This window comes from Bidens hawaiensis, unplaced genomic scaffold (genome assembly GCF_021521415.1).
Source record: "Bidens hawaiensis isolate Kalapana, Puna unplaced genomic scaffold, B.hawaiensis_p1.1 tig00038964_1, whole genome shotgun sequence".
Lineage (NCBI taxonomy): Eukaryota > Viridiplantae > Streptophyta > Magnoliopsida > Asterales > Asteraceae > Bidens > Bidens hawaiensis.
In genome coordinates, this window is record NW_027505579.1 from 140,517 (window position 1) to 152,180 (window position 11,664).

Consider the following 11,664-nt stretch of genomic DNA (forward strand, 5'->3'; position numbering starts at 1 on the left):
TCTGTCTCAGATTTTATCAGGTTCTGGTCTCTTCCATTCATACATCCATACAACCATACATGCATTCTTGTATTCATACATATACAACCACATACTTCTATCATAACATACATACATGCATGCATGCATACATACATACATACACACACAATCACATATTAACCTGTCACATAGAGTATGCACACAGTCTCGAAAAAACATAACATAGTAAAGGGGCTAGAACTCACTTGGATCTTATTTCTCTCGACGATAACTGTAACACATCTCTTTAGTTGCACATGGCTAACCGTGTAATAATTTATAAGTATGAATTAACTACTTCTAACCAAATCATACTTCTAGTTTAGTGAATCCCCCATCGAACAATGGTTTGGGGGAAGCGCCCCTGATAGCGGGGTTCCTAGGGGCGGCAACCCCTAGCAGGGTCAAGGGGCAGAGCCCGTTGATGGGGTTAAGCTGACCAGGTCAGCTTGGAAAAAATTATATTTTCGTTAATAAGGCTTCATTAAAAATTCATTAGAAAAATGGAATTTATGATTATGACTCGGGTCTAAACGAGTCAAGTCGAGTTTAATAGAGTCAAGTCGAATCTAATAGAGTCAAGTCTAATCGATTCAATTCGAGCATTTCCAGAAATATGTTTCAAACCGATTTTAATGCCCTTTTTTGTTATAACCGTTTTTCTTTATCCCCCAAGGCCCGTTTTACTACTGCAACGAGTCCCGGTCCGTAACAGCTCTATCTTCTTGCTTTTACATGGCTAGAACGTTACTCGTTCATCCCGAAGCACACCCATTAACTCGTTTATTATAGAAAGTGTATGTTTTTCTTACACGACAAGGTTCGATTTACTATCCTACCATGTTTTAGGCCAAACCGACATCAACGCTTAACCACTTTAACTAAAACATACATTTTCCGCTTAGTCCGAGTTTGGATCGATTCCGGTTCGAGCTTGGTATGAGCTAAAATCTTGACATGCTTCTTAGTTGTTTTTCAACGATGATCAAATCACGAAAACGACTTGGTTTCTCTTGGATCTCGGTTCCGGTTGAGAGAAAGAGTGTTTGTGTGTGTTTTGAATGTGTGGAGGCAAGATGAAAATGACGGTTTAGGGTTTTAGGGAGGTTTATGGTGCTTATATAAGGTAAGCCCATGGACCTTAAGGCCCATAACCCTTCCCTTAATCCATCTTCTATTTTTCAAGCACACAACTCAATTTATTATATTTTTTTGTATAACTAAATAATAACACACAATTAATTAAATAACAGTCTTTTATTATTTATTCATAAAAGTAGGATGTTACATAAGTAATATAGATAATATAATAAAAAGTAACTAAATATGGTCATGCTATTCAATAAACGGGGACATACTTGAATGATGAGAATAATCTGTAGAAACAAAAACCATAAAAAAATAATAAATTAATAAAAATAATAATAACTCAAAATTAAAAAATAAAAAAAATGTAAAAAACAAAAAGGTTTTCCCCGACTTCCTCAATCACGAAAAAAAACGCATATTGTTGATGAAAAAAGATCATTGTGTTTTTTTTCATCGTTGATTGTATATTTTTTCCCCTGATATTGTATTATATTTTGCTCGGCATTGCATTATATTTTGCGATTTATTGTTTCTTTTTATTTAATACTGTGAATTTGTTTATTTTCGTCATTGCGTTTTTTTTTCTCGATGTTGTCTTTTTCTTCTTTAATTTGTTTTGAATGAGAAAAATGTGAGAAACCTTTTAGGACCTTTTTTGTTTTTGTTTTTTTTTTGTTTTGGGTTTATATTTTGAGTTTTTATTTCTTTTTTTTTGTTATTTTTCTTGAATTTTTTTGAGAGGTTTGTTTTGAAGCTATAAATCCTTCTTACACTTTTTATTTTTGTCTCTATTTTGTATTTTAACATTTTTCTTATGTTGTATATAAAATTATAATTAAAAAATATATCTAAAAATAATTAATATGAAAAATCGTTTTAAGTTTTCTACTTTTTTATGTTTTTGATTTATATTTTGAATTTTATTTTTTTTAATATTTTGTAAAATTTGTTTAGGGGTTTGTTTTGAGGCTATAAATGTTTCTCACATTTCTTATTTTTTATCTCTTTTATATTTAAGATTTGCATATAACATTATAATTTAAAAATATATCTAAAAATAATTAAACTAACATGAAGAGTAAATAATAAAAAGCAAACAAGTCAACCCGAGCCGAGTTTAAACTTAAAAAACTAAAAGTTCAGGTTTTAAAAATATAGATTGAAAGGGCTCCCAAACACCCACTAAACCTCTCCAAGCCTACCCTTTTGGGGATGAACTGAAACCTTTTATGTCTCGGTCTATTTTATATTCACTGTTCAACCATCGCTCCTCGTAGTCAGTGGCGGATCCAGAAAATTTTCTCACAGGGGTCGGAAACTTTTTGGTTTTATATAAAAAGTTTTTTGGTCCGGTTCACTTGTTCGGCCCGGGTCAAATTGGCATATATATTTTTTTGGGCCTGGTTTAACCGTACCAGTCAGGTTAAATTTGGTTTGGTCACTTTAAAAAAGAAAGAAAGAAAAGGATAATCAAACAAAGTCATATAACCAAAAAACATGAAACATCATTAAACATGCATAATTAAAATACAATACGTCTAAAGTTGTTCTTCATGGTTTTGATCTTTTAAAATCTAACTACAACATCATATAGTTTGACATTTATAAGCAAATGAATATACTTATGCATTAGAAAATGTTATCCTATAAAAAAACTAATAAATAATAAAACACAAAATTATTCAAAAAATAAGCTATGAGTAAACAATAAATTATAAATAAAATAAAACATAATCCTAAATTACCATATATTAAACTTTGAATACGTTATAAAGAAATGAACGAATATTTTAAATTAATAAATATTGACTTAGGTTTATTTCCGTGGACTTATAAACTGAATGTATATGCTTTTCCATTTTGTTGTATGGTTATTTGGAAATTTCTTTTTTTTTTTTTTGAGCCCAATCAATTACTTCTCATTATATAGAAACAATACTTTTTTTTTCCATTTTGTTGTATAGTTATTTGGAAAAATTTTTTTGGAAAGGAATAAAAGAATTAAAATAATGGGCCGCGGCTTACATTTATAAAAGGCCCAATACTTTTTAAATAGACACTAGGTCTGGTCGTGTTCTACAACATCTTCATGTCTACAATGTGACAGTTGTTAGCACACTATTGTCGCCGTCAATTGAAAAGATCTGACACACTTCCTTTCACTTCTCTTTTTCATCTTCTTTTTCATCTTGATTACTTTCTTTTTCAACGAACAACAATAAATCTATAGGGTCGGTATCAAAATTCACAGTAGTCCGTCGGGATTTTAACACACATATACTACTAAAAATAAAAATTTCACAGGGGTCGGCCGTACCACACTAGTACATCCGCCCCTGCTCGTAGCCCTCGATCGACTCAAGGAGTTAAGGTACTCTATTTTTGTGTTTAATTAGTGTTTGGAAACTAGGGTTAACTTTAATTTCGTACACCCAATGTTGAACGAACACCATCTATAAATTATGATTGTATTGTTGCTTGTTCTGATGTATCATTTCATTTGTTGTTTATAACCTCAACTATTTCATCATATCCTCTGCAACAAATCACTAAAAAAAGTTTCGACCTGCATCTATTTATGCAGCAGATCACCAAATTGCAATTTGTTTTACACATGCTCATTTCAACCTGCATCTAATTATGCTTTAAACCCTCTATGACCCGAATCAAAATGCCTGTATTTTAAAATGAACTGCCCTGACATGTTACGGGCCATTGTTACCTGGCTCGACTAGACCTGCTCATTTTTCTAGGTATACTTAAAACTGTTTATAAGTTAAACTGATGTAGTGTTTAGCAGATATCACCTTCAAAGCTCAAGCATAAAAAAAAACACATGGAGATGAAAGTTTATTTAGACTCATCTTTACATTAACTGCTTTTACTTTTGCAGTGTCGGTCCAACAAAAACAACCTGAGATGAAAGCTAAACCTTTACCTGAGGATATAATCACCACACTTCCTCAAACCATAATAGAAACCATCTTATGTCTCGTACCAATTGATGAGGCGACAAGGACTAGTGTCCTCTCGATGGAATGGAGGTACAAATGGACAACAATTCCTAAACTTTTTTTTCTACCCCATCTTGGGACCAAATGATGGAGACAAGTAAACTTTTATCTGCTATACACCACGTTATGTCACTACGCAATGATCCGATACAAGAGTTCACCCTTCGCATAAATGATGAGAATCACTTTTCAAAATTTGGTGACGAGGTTGATCAAATAATACTTGATTTGTCGAGGTTCCATAAGGTCAAGAACTTAACCCTTCAGTTTGATGAATATAGGGATGGTTCGATCTTTAATTTACCCTTTTCCGTCTTCTCATTGCATCACTTAACGGAATTGGATCTCAGTTGGTGCGGTCTTGACCATCAACCAACATTTGATGGATTTGGTAGCCTTACAACCTTAAGCTTGCATTGTGTAAACATCTCTAGAAAAACTCTACTACATCTGTTATCTAATTGTCCATCACTTAAGAGCTTTAGTTTGGTAAGTAACTTCATATTCTCTTGGGATTTGGAAACTTATCTAAATACAATAAGTATCTGCAGCTTATGATTGAAGAAGGAATTATCGGGCCTGAAAGATCCACTATGATTGAGCTATTCGAGTGTTTACCTAGGATTGAACATCTTACTGTTAGGAGTGATATTACCCAGGTAATCTTTATCTATATAACTAAACTTTTTTTAATTTTTTTTTTAACTTTGGATGTTGATCATTGTTTTGGTCGATATATGGTTCAAGTGGTTTGTTCCAGACTTGGTTCCACATGAGCTTCCAATCTCACTGATACACCTCAAACACTTTAGTTTGGAAGAAATGTCTTTTTATAATGACGGCTATGGATTGACATTTCTTGCTATTTTGATCAAAAACTCTCCAAACTTGGAGGAAATTGAGCTGGAGGTAAATAGTATTGCTCTGTTGCATCCTATTTGTTTCCTTTACTTTCATTCTAATTACGTTGACACATAAATTGATGAATCTTTCTGCAGGTTCAATCAGGATTTTTTAGTAATGAAGAGTATCATTGGGGTATTTGGTTGGAGTATCTGAAAGATGTTTGGTTGGAGCATCTGATTGAATTGACGATTTTTCATTTTAGCAACTTGGAGCCTGAGCTGAAGTTTGTGAAATTCATCTTGGCCAGGTCACCCAAGCTGAAGACGGTGAGCATAGTGACTGAGGTTGAGGAGTCGGAGATTTTGCAAACTCTCTTGCATGCCCCGCGCGCATCCGCGGTAGAAATCGATGTTTGGAGCCCTGAAGGTTCTGAAGCATCTGAAGGTTCTCCGTAAGTAAGGTTAAGATGTATGATCGCAATCTAGAGTGTTTGTAATCATTTTCTGGAATTCTTTGGATGTTTTGGGCTGTTTTGGACTTGAGTTATAAATTTATATGTTGTTTAGGTTAATTATAGTTTGTACGGGTTATATTTAGAAGCCAGAAACAGAGTAAGCTGGTTTGATGGTTCGATGATTAACCCTTTAGCTACTGTTATGGTTTTTAGGTTCTTCAATCACTAGTTGTTTTACTCTTGTGGGATCTTGAAGTTTAAATGGTTTGGGATGTTTGTATAAATGGTCAGGATTCAGGAAGTAAGGAAACTAATGATTTTGGGACGAGTGTAAACTATACACTACTATAGTCAGTCAATCACTCACACAGGACAAATGTATACTGTTAATGTAGATAATACATCACATAACAGGCATTCTAAGGATTTATATAAACCACCTCTCTTTTCTGTTAGCAATTTACATTTCGGTCAAAGGTCAAGTATCTCATGTAATCATGTGCAAAGAGCCCTTTGTTAAAATACATTGAATTTTTCTTTTTTGAACGACCAACAAAGATTGAATTTTGCTCAAGCAGTATCAAGGTCTAGGTCAAATTCTGAAAACAAAAACAATAAAAAAAATGTAAAGGTGATATTGGCTGATGGATTTCGACAAATGCTTTAAGGCATTAGTAATCAGTTTCACAGTTTCCATTGGTGTTAATTTATGGAGGAATTAAAGATTCAAGATGGGTTTTGGAGATTAGATTTCTGATAACAATTCATTCTAGTCTGTTCAGTGTTGGTGAGTTCAAAAAAACATTCTTAGCATCAAATTGATGTAGTGGCCGAGAATGTGAAACGAATAAAGATAAAACATAAAACCATGTGTATCGTTACGGGTTTGACAACGAGACTAAAGGTATCTTTGCAGTCTATTCCAACCGTTTGAGATTTCCCATTAACTAAATGGACGGAATGAAATTTGTATGGGCTGGGGGTTGGTTTCGGTAATGGGAGAAGTTTGTGATTTGGTTGAGAGGAAACGAGTTTTCACAAAAACCAGGTGTGGAGAGAGAATGGCTTTACCTGTTGAAGTGTCGAGACATTGATACCCACGAAAGCCTTGTGGCCAAGAAACACATGGGCATGCAGTTTATGGTGAGTGGGTGTGTGTGTGTGGGGGGGGGGGGGGGGGGGGGGGTTGTGTTGTGGATAGATATGGGTAGCAAGCACACCCAAATAGTCGGAGGTGATCATATGTTGGGCGTATGCGGTAGAGGGCAAAAGTAGGTGTTAAAAATCTAGCTATTTGGTGGGTAAGATATTATGAAGGTAGGTGCTAGTGTGAACAGCGTCGACCCACCCAGAAGGTCAATTTTGGGGGGGGGGGGAGAGAGATAGGCTAAAATGACTACTCGGGGTGCTAATGAAGCAAACCCCTAGATTTAAAAACCCGTTCTTGACATGTAAAGAATGAAACACATAACATTAATATGTGGAATAGTGAATAAAAATAAGTAACAAGGTTAAATTTTGAAAACATTACTAGCACTCTCTTCGACCGTAAATAAAACGAAAGCTTCGTGATGTAACACTCACACCACGGATTGTTTGGAAAACACCCTTTCACTTTCTTTACATGTCACCCCCTAAAGAAAAATATACTTTATCTTTAATTCCTTTAATTTTAATCTGCACACACTTAAAAATCTTGCATCTTGAATAGGTAATTGGGCCGCGTAGTATCTAGCCATCATCCCATACACACGAAAATTTTAAAACTAATCTCATACCCAGCCAAACACTCGTCTGGTTTTGGGTATACCTATCCCATATGTCTTGGGGTTTCGGGTATACCCGTCGGGCTCGTGTTTTTTTTTTGTCATACCCTAGTTAATAGTATATATATATATATGGCAGTTTGGTTTGGTTTTTACTTAAATTTAGTTGTTCGGTTAACCGAGCATGTCAGTTCGGTTAATTAGGTTTAGTAGATCTATATAACCATAACCGAACCAAAAAGGTTAGCTACATGAATAAGATAAAGGAATAAGCCCAACCATCGTTAACAGTTTTCTTTGCTTAATTATTTCATTTTTGGTCATCTCATAGTTTGGTTATGGTTAGATTATATGGTTTCTTTGCTTATCATTACGAAAGAACAAGTTAACCATTTGGTGCACGAGAGAGTGACATTTCAAAGACTCGAGAATCTTAACAAATTATACAGTAGTACCCTGTGAGTGAAAACTAAAATAAAACATTCTCGCATGTCATTCTTCTAAGCAAAATAAATTACCCTCTATTACACATACGTCCTTTAATAGCATCAACAAGCGGACTCTTAAAGCATATACCGATAAATGTCCCGTCTTGGTTACATCTCCATGAAATATTATATCAGGTCATCGATTTCACAATCAATAGGAGATGGAGTAAGATAGAGTTTGGGCCTAATATTGTATATAGGCATGTGAATGAGTACGATTGCTCAATAAATGTTTGTTTGGTTTATATTAAATAAAGGTTTGAAGTTTGGACATATAGTTCCCCAACTAGTGTTTAATACTATGATACCTAGTGGTTCTATATAATCAAAGGTTTTGCTTTTGCTAGCTTTAAAATCAATAATGTTAAAGTTTCAAGCTTATCTCTTTTCCTGATATCATGAATAGTGAAGAAACACTAATCGACCCCGGGCAGATTACGGATAATCTGGGGGTTAAATAGATGTTTCCCACGAGGGTTAAGTCCGGCAAAGATGGTTTTTCTGATAACCTGCAAAACAGACACCGTGAACTCGTCACTGAGAAGGGGGGGGGGGGGTACCTCCTTGTGACCACCCTCCGGCGTGAGAATCAGACTAGATTGCTCTTGAATATAAGTGTATATTAAGAGAATGACTAGAGCAGATATCAGGTAATATATCAAGATATGAGATATGAGATAAGATGATACCATTCCAAGGTGTTGGAGTATTTATAGCCGAAGGTAGGTTTCCAAGCAGGTACAGCCGGCTGAATAGTGTTCCTGTTCTGCCAACTGTGGGCTACGCACATGCCATGCTGGAGGTTGGTGGATAGGCAGCGGCTGATAGTGACCAGGCCGGCTGTGTACTATTCCTGTTCCACCAACTGCAGGCTATGCACGTCCTCCGACAGGTTGGTGAGTAGGCAGCGGCTAATAGTGACATACAGTACAAGAGCGTGCTGCTCGTCATACTGTTGTCAGTGAGCTGTCGTATCCTTGGTCAGATCTTTTGTCCATACCTCGTCAGGTACAGTACAAAAGATCCTCAAGTGTCGTACGGACTGGCTCATTTGGGCGGGAGTTTTCCCGGCTTTGTGCGGGAGTGTTCCCGGCTTGCTCACTCCTTCTTCAGGTGACATTACTGAATTATTTAAGAGTTAAGTGCCTTGTGCGTGTAGCCTTGCTGCGCGGGTAGCCTTCCCTGATGGCTTGTATCCGCAGCTGCGGGAACAGGCGGGGTACTTCACCATTGGGAGGTTTTTCCTGCGGGAACAGCTTGCGTACTGCGCGTAAGGACGTCACGTCTCTGAGCATGGTTGGTCCTGCGGATCCAATTGGTTTCTGCGCAGACGTCCCTCTTCAAGGTGAGTTCTGCGAGTTTAGTCTTTGCGCAGACGTCCCTGTTGAAAGTGAGTCTTGCGGGTTCAACTACGCAGGCTTCCCTCTTTGAGGTGAGTCTTGCGGGTCCAACTGGGCTCTGCTGGGACTTACCTCTTCAAGTCCCCCCAGTCCAATGTTCTTCTCATGAATTGTTAATAAGTGAGGTGAACTTTTGGACTTTAAGCAAAGGGTTTTGAAAAGGGTTTAGTTTTAAGGTTTTCCATGGGGATTCTTCCCGCGGAAGTCTTAATGTCACGTGCAGAAATTCCCGACTTTTCTACTTGATCTTTGGGTGTGATGCGGGTAGGTCTGTAACCTCCTTGCAAGTCAGGAGCGTTGAGTTCCACCTGTGTAGATTCTCCATGAGGTTTTGGTAGTTTTGAACATAGTTATCAATTATGTTTAAACAACCAATTCCATCTTGAAGCTTCAAACAATCTAGTTCTCGACGTTCCCGCTCTGCGGGATGTTATTCCCGTTTCCGCAAGCATGGCCCGGAAGATCCTTCTTGGTTTCAATTCCCTGCGGAGTGCTAGGTATGTGAAGGGTTTCGCCTTGACACTGTTCCCGCACTCGTCTTATAGTTACTTTACTTCCAAGGTATTCCTGGCTTCAATTCCCTGCGGGTGCTTAGTATGTGAAGGGTTTTGCCTTGACACTGTACTCGCACCCGTCTTATGGTTACTTGGTTGCCGAGGTATTCTTGGCTTCTATTCCCTGCAGGTGCTAAGTATGTGAAGGGTTTTGCCTTAACACTGTACTCGCACCTGTCTTATAGTTACTTGGTTGCCAAGGTAAGGGGTATATTCCCGCTTACTTTTGAATCTTTTTGAATCTTTGAAATTCGAAGAGTTGGTGAAAGGATAAGAACAGTCCAAACTGTTGAAACGTCGTCCGACGGTTTCTTCTGACTGTGTCAGGACGTGCAGGAAGTTATGGCGACGTGACAGTACATGGTCATTCCAGACGCTTTTTCAGGCGCGTGGGCGCGATTTTTTGGGCGCGTGGGTGCGGATTTTTCGGTGCGCGTCCCGTCAACAGCTGTTGCCAGCTTGCTTTTTCCACGTGTCATAGTTTCATTGCACCAGCTATTTTCTCTCTCCTCCGCATTAAATTCATCGCATTCATTGCGATGAGTATATAAAGGGGGAGAGGGTCCTTTGTAATCCACACTTTCACTTCTATCTTCTCCTTCTAAGCGATTTCGGCGAATATTCTTTCTGAAATCGTTGCCTTTCATCCTTCCAGAATGTCTTCTTCCCATGATGTTGAGGCTACTGCCGAGGAGTCTGACGTGTTCGTCGAGAATCCGTCGTCCACTTCCGATAAGGACGATAAGAGCACTGCTGGCGAATGCCAGTGTGCTCTTCCCATCGAGCTCTATCGGTACATCGTCCAGAAGTTCATGCTCGAGCCGTTCGAGCCTGAGTTTCCGGAGCCACACCAGACGGTGTACGATGCCCCCAAGGGCAAAATAGGGGTGTATGCTGCATTCTTCGTTTATGGGAATCTCAGGTTCCCATTGACGAAGTTTGTATACCGTGTCTTGGAGAGGCACGGTGTGCATCTGACGGAGGTACACCCGATGGCGATCGCCAAGATCCGCCACTTTGAGTGGGTGTGCCTCATTCTGGGTGTGGAGCCCCACGTTGATCGGTTGATGACCTCTTACTCCTGGAGGTGCATCCAGGGGTGGTACACCTTGGTCAATCGGATCAAGGGTTTGAAGATCTGCGCTACCGAGCGCAGTCTTCGGTCGTGGAAGCGGAGTTTTTCTATATCTCCGCTCGCGTCGTCCCCCTTGCGATGACGTTTAAGAGTGGGAGAGCACTCCCCGCCCTTCACGCCTCCAACTACCAGGAGGCGGAATGGTTCTCCAAGGTTTCCCGGATCCAGTCTCCGGTTTACCGCTTTGTGGAGTCCGGGATGGTGATGCTCGGGATGAGCCGGGTGTGGAAGGAGGCGTCACAGATTCCCATCGTCCTTGAATACGGTTTGAACTCTGTCCCTTACGGTATGCTTCATATTATCCGTTAATTTAGGTTTTTTGTTCTAACCGTTTTTTCTTTTTGTTTACAGAGGGAAACGACTTGCAGTCTCTCCTGCAGCCGCGGGAGAGTGATGGTCCCGCTCGGATGGGTACTCGTGCTCTAGATGAGAACGAGTTGCCCATCCTTGAGCAAACGGCGGATCGGTTCGTGGAGGTCTACCCGCCAGGCCACGAGATCCTGAGCGCCAGGCGGCCAGGTAAAGAACTTTTTGACCCTCGCCCTCTCAATGCTCAAACCTCTGCGGGAATTCCTCTAATTTTGTCATCTTCTGATGAGGAATCCGCAGATGGTCCTTTCTTGGCGAGGAAGAAGAAGGCTGCCGGCGGGGAGGGGAAGGCGAAGGTTGCCTCCACTGCCGATCCGGTGAATCGGTCTGACTCGGAGACCGAAAGCGAGGAGGTGGCGGGGAACCCTGGTGGTGATGAGACCATTGCTCCGGAGGTTGAGACGGCTGTCACCTCCGGGCAGACCAGTACAGCGACGGTGACCGGCGTAAAGAGGCCGGTTCCATCGGGTTCGTCCCCGCCTGTTCGTACCTTCAAGCTCAAGAGGACTCGTAAGTACAAACTTCCTT

At 39.3% G+C, this 11,664-nt stretch overlaps 1 pseudogene across 1 annotated transcript; it reads left to right on the forward strand.

The window, feature by feature from the left end:
• The first annotated feature begins 3,734 nt into the window (after positions 1–3,734).
• LOC143614063 (F-box/FBD/LRR-repeat protein At1g13570-like) lies at positions 3,735–6,131 on the forward strand (annotated as a pseudogene). The gene is made up of 4 exons (XR_013150234.1): positions 3,735–4,613; positions 4,676–4,783; positions 4,872–5,033; positions 5,123–6,131. The product of XR_013150234.1 is annotated as an F-box/FBD/LRR-repeat protein At1g13570-like (transcript).
• The last annotated feature ends 5,533 nt before the right edge of the window (positions 6,132–11,664 follow it).